Raw genomic sequence first — 6,000 nt, forward strand, 5'->3', positions numbered from 1 at the left:
GGCCGCGCCCGGGGGGCGAGCGGGGCGGGCGGGACCAGCGGGGCGGGGCGGAGCGGGGCCGGGCCGGGTCGGGCCGGGCGGGACAGCGGGAGGGAGCACCTGGGGCTGGGCACGGCGGGGAAGCGGGCGAGGAGAGCCGGGCAGGGCAGAGCCGGGCACAGCAGGGCGCACCTGCGGGGATGCGCGGACAGCGGGGGACCTGCGGTGCGGTGCGGGGCAGAATAGGGGGGCCCGGCCCGCACAGGATGGTCAGGCTGGGAGGGACCGCAGTGGATCAGCTGGTGCGACCACGGTCATCCCAGCTCCTCATCACTGGCCCTGTCTTCACCATTCTAGTTATATTCCAGTGATGTCATGACATCGCACGAGAGAGTGCCTTCCAATACTACTACGCTCCCGTCGTCCAAAAAGTCCTATGATATGTCACAATCTTATTCATCTCATCAGAGGCTTCCTTCTTCCTCGGCTGCTTCTGAGCATTCTTCCATTCAAGCCTAGCCCCCACCCCTGAACTAGGAGGACACAGGGTTGTCTCCGGACAGTCCTGGAATGCCCCCTGTGAGGGAGACTCCACACCCTCTCTGGACAGTCTCTTCCAGTGCTCAGCCACTGCGCAGGGAAGAAGTCCTTCTTCATGTCCAGGTGGAACTTCCTGGGCAAAAGTTTCTGCTCATGGTCTCTTGTCCCATGGCTGAGCACCTCCAAGTTGCACCTGGCTCCATCCCCTTGGCACTCCTCCTTCAGACACTTCAGATACTTGGCACTGCACCTTCATACATTGATGAGATCCCCTCTCTTCACAGAGAGCAGAGTTCTGTGAGGATGCTTGGGGGAGCACAGTCCAAGACAAGCTGTGCAGCTTCCACCACTCACTTGGAGAAGATGTGCTGTTACTTTCTATTACTTTTAAAAGTCGAATCATTGGAAAACAAATAAACAAATCACACAAAGATTAAGGTGCCTGGGAAGCGAACACAGCTGTGACAGGTACTGGATACTGAACACTGATGTTATGTCCATGGAGGAGCTGATTTTCACACAGTAGCTCACCCAAATTGAGCAAGACACAGCACCAGGTTCTGCTCCCAACCCATGTAGTTGTGCTATTACATTCTCCTTTCTACAGAAAGCTCCAGGAAAGGATGAAAGCTCTAAATACTCTAAAAGCAAACAAGTATTGAAGTGGATGGGACTGGTCCAGGCTGGAAATCAACACAGAACTTTTTTCTGATGATTTTGGCTGCACTTGGGAGAAGTGTCCCTCACCTTATGATCTCCCTTTTGTGCCAGAGAGTTTTCTAGTATGTGTCTCAGTTCAATCTCGCTCTAAATCTCCCTTGTCCCACAGTCACACTGTGAAAATAAACAGTAGCTGTGTCAGCTTAAGGTGCCTCTTTGCTCCAGTTGGCACGGGAGCTGGAGAGCATGATGGAAGCTGAGGTGAGATGGAGGTCATCTCTACCTGCCCCCTTCACCAGGGATACTGTGATAACTAGTCTGGGGCAGTGGATTAGACAGATCTGAGATTTTTTTTTGCTTCTAAAGCATTTCCTGTCTTTAAATATTAAGTAAGTTCCCAGGCATGGAATTTCTCCTCCACCTCTCTCCATTTTCCAGCAGGCTTTACATTATCACCTTGCTGAATGTATTACGATAAAGTTTCAAGATCTTTTTGTAACAGTGCACCTGCCACCTCCCACTGAGTATATTCAAATGAAAGAGCTGCCACAGGTTTACGATGGTTGCAGTGGAGTAGAACACATAAAACATGCTGTGTGTAGCAGATAATAGGAGAAAAAAAATAAAATTACTGGGCTGTAATTTTATTATCAGCCTTCAACACCCTGAACAGACAGACCTGACTGTTTTCAGTAGAATACCTAACCATGAAAACTGACATTTAATTTGCTGTGAGGGGAGAGAAATAAATGAAATTCTCTAGCAATTACAAGAAGTTTTTAAGAAATAAAAACATAACTTTCACCATGAACCTTGCATCACTGAAAGGAGGTTTGCTCTGGGTTTCTGTAGAGTTAAGATTTCACCCTGGGGATTTATAGTTTCTGGGTATGATCAAAGAAGAAGAAAAAAATGTGACACTGCTTTGCATGACTACAAATGACATGCATCTAAATTTGAGTTGGCATTAGGCAGGGGACCCCAACCTTTCCTGGCCTGTAGGCAGCAACATTGATCAGTTAACATGCTCAGACAGCATCATCCTTTGCTCCCTGAGTCAATCAAGATCCCAGCCGTGATGGTCATAAACATCAGAGAATCCTGCAAGGCAGCTCGTTCCATGTGCAAACACACCATGCAAGACATCAGAGAAAACTAAAGCTCCACAGCCAGCAGTGGAGTAAACAATGCAGTCGGAGGGGGGCTTCCCTCCCCCCTCTCCCTAGCAAGTCCCACCTCAGAAAACCACAAGCACAGATTTCCTCAGAGACAGCCATTACCACACTGCAGTCTCACTGGGCTCTATCCTCCCTAAGCTCTCAGGCTGCATGCTCCCACCAATTTTTTTATGCTGATCAGTTTTGTCAGGTTCTTAATAGGTTGTTATTTTCCCCTACTGGTTTGTGTCCACCTGTTCTAATTGTGTTCTAGCCCTGTGAGAAACTCCTTTATTACCTAGGTATCCAAGGAACTGTGCAGACCCAGTAAAGGTTGTCACCCTGGAGCAGCACTGCCCTGCAGGTAGCAATGACCTTCTTGGGGAGGGCTCTCCAGCATAAAGAGATCAGCTACAGACCCCGACTCAGGAGGTCAGGATTTCTCTCAGAGCTGCAAGGCAGAGTAGGAGGTTTCTGCTTCACACCAGCAGTGAGTTACTGCCTCATTTTCCCCACACTGAAGTCACAAGAGCTGAGCCCAAGTTTCAGCAGGATGTCTCAGCCCTGTCTCTAGACAGACCAGCCGTGCATGCAAAGTGTCTGTCCACTGTCCTCATGTCTACATGCAAAGATGTTGGATGTTCTTGTTTCGACTCCTGAGTGTATCATAGAAAATTGATTGCTATTTTTCGTGAGTCTGGTCTTTCTAACTCTGAATCCTTCTTTTCCAGTAAACTTTCCTAGATTTTTTTCCCCCAAGAGCTATGCTGTCATGGCCATCACAATAGAGTCATGCTGCACACAGAACTCACACAGTTGTGGCCGCCCCATCTCTGGAATTACCCAAGGTGGGGTTGGATGGGGTTTGAATGAACCTTGTCTACAGGAAGGTGTCCCAGCCCTTGGCAGGGGTGTTGGAAGGAGAGGTCCCTTCCAATCCATTCTATGGTTCTGGGATTCTCTGCTTACTGGTAATGTGACTGACAGGCATGCAGGGGAAACAAGCCCTGGAATAAAATACCACCATGTTTGTTTTGCCATCTTTGTCAGAGCAAACTCTTCATCATGAGGGACATTTGTGGCCACTGAGATGAGCGAATGGTTCACAGGAGACAGAGAGCTGTCAATTTAGATTATCCTCCAGATTTATTTGTGTTTAAAATTAATTTGTATCATTTATACCACAGTTAAACCACATATGCTTGGATGACTGGAGGCATAGTACTTCCAATGGTGCAGGGAGGGCTCATTTCAATCGATATTCAGTGATTATTCATAGTAGAATCAGAGCAGAATTTTCCTTTGCTAACTCAGCATTCAGTTTCTGCAACTCTCCATTCCTGCTTGACCATGTCTGGGACCATTTCTTGCCAAATTGCATTCTTGCTGGGTTACTCAGGATGCATATAAGCACTCCATAGGATTCTTCCAACTCAAACTTTATGCTCCCTATGTTTATCCTGACAAAGAAGTTTCCTTCTTGTGAGGCACAGAAGTCCTTTGCCTTCATTTCCAGTGAGGGATGATTACCCACATGCTGGGTGAAACTCTTAGCAGAGAAGTCTTCTTAGAAACCCCTTTAGAAATGACCCTCTTTAGAATGAGCTGGTAGTTTTTAAAACCCATCAGGTTCCTCTTTGTCACAAGTTGAAAAGGCCCCGAAGTGAAATTACGCTCCAGAGTTGGTTGTGCTCCATACACAACACAACTGCTAAGGAGGCTTTTCTTTCTCATTGCATTTTTCATTCAATAACCTCAAGGCACTTTGTGAATTTATATAATTTGTCTAAAGAGTTCAGCAACTGTTACTCAATTGTAGCAGGACCAGACCTCTGGTTGAACAAAATATCAGCAACTTAAAGAAGACCTTGGGTCAGGGTTCCTATAGACTCGGTGGGGTTGCAGGGATGTGCTCAGCTGGCATCCAATCCCACTGGCGCATCTATCTGCACATTATCTAAGCCCATGTAACACTGCACAGTTTGAGGCCAGGAACAGAGTGGTGGTGGCCCTCAGGTTTGGGATGAGGACACTGCTCATGTTCCCCACAGCTGGCTTCCACGGAGCAGGGTGACAGAGCACCAGACAGCACTGCAATGGCAGCTGGCAGCAGGTCCACTCCTGCACCTTCCTCTTCCCCCTCCACCCCGAATCTTAAAGGCTACTCTCACAAACAGAAACTCTGAGGGTTCCTTTGTCTACTTCCACAAAATCTGAAGCTGACTACAGCGTTCTGAGGAATGGAAAATGCTAGTTTAGCATGTTCCCAAAAGCATGTTTCTGCATTTCTAACCAGTGTGCAGTTTACCATATGAGCTACTGGAATAGAGTTGCTTTTGTGTGATGGTTAATTGCATTTTTCAGTGACAGGGCAGGGGCTAGACCATATCACTGGTTATTCTGTTTATAGGTAACTATATTTCAGCTGACATGAAAACTCCTAAGTAACAAAAACACGGACTGGTTGACTTAGTGTAGCTCCTTCATTAATTCCTGATCCTTAAGGACCTGAAAGTTCACAGAATGAAATTCCACTGTCTCACCAGTTTCTCTATTAAATTCTGCTTTCTGCAGAAGCCTTAAGACATGGTGTTAGCTCAGAAGTCCTCAGCTTGTCTCTAAACCCACAGTTTTCAGTTTGCTTCCTATAAATTCTGGCAAACTCCTTGCAATAAAGAGTAATCGTTGTGGAATAGGTTTCCACCACCATTTACAGTAATATTTTCTGTCAATAAGCCCCTAAATTCATTTCACATAGCTTTTTAATCCCAGCCCCTGGAAAAGGAGCTCCATCCAGCATTCCTGCTGCACCCTAACTCCGTGAAATCAAAGAAACAATGTTTACATTTTTTCCTCAGCCAATTTGCACGTAGCACTGGGCTGTTATAGTCCCAAATAAATGCTTTTGATTACAAATATTAAACACAATTTTCTGCTTACATGCATTTCTCTGTATTGCACAGCATGTCCATCCTAATTTGATTAGTTCTACACATTTATTTGTGCTAGCTGGACATCCCGTTTTCTGGCATGGAGTATGAAGTTCCAGCTATCCTGCTGACTTGTTACCATTGTCCTTGCTCTGTCCTGCGACACAAGAGATTTGGGCTCAGGGGCGGAACTAAACCCACCTTCCAAGCAATGTTCTGCATTTCTCCGGCCGTCTCTGCTGTAGGCTGGTGCTTAGATTTTTAGAGCAGATTAACTGACTTGCATTTCCAGTGTCACCAGCAATTTTTTGGACGGGGGAGGGGAGGCCAAGGAAGCAAGACAGACAACCCAAAAAACTTTGCGAACAGCACTCGCTTGGCTCGGGTCCAAACGTCACAAGTTGCTGCCACAGCGTCCCGACCCCTCTGTGGCTGGAAAGTGAACAGGGGGAAGCTGCAGCTCAGTACACGGGGGCTCTGTCACACACCCAGACCGAAATTAAATGAAAATGTCCATCACTAATAGAGGAAAAATAAAAGCTGTCATTGTGGGTGGCCCGATGAAGGCTTTGCAAGCACTACATTTTAGAAGAGTTTTCCTGGAAACGTGCCAAGCGTAATTAAAGCACAGGTACCTCCAAACTCACAGAACTCTAATAAAAACAATTATGCAGTTTATAATGTTGTGCACGTGCCAAAATTTGTATTTATACAATGGATCAAAAATGGCACGG

This window comes from Sturnus vulgaris, chromosome 12, assembly GCF_052056855.1.
Source record: "Sturnus vulgaris isolate bStuVul1 chromosome 12, bStuVul1.hap1, whole genome shotgun sequence".
Classification (NCBI taxonomy): Eukaryota; Metazoa; Chordata; class Aves; order Passeriformes; family Sturnidae; genus Sturnus; species Sturnus vulgaris.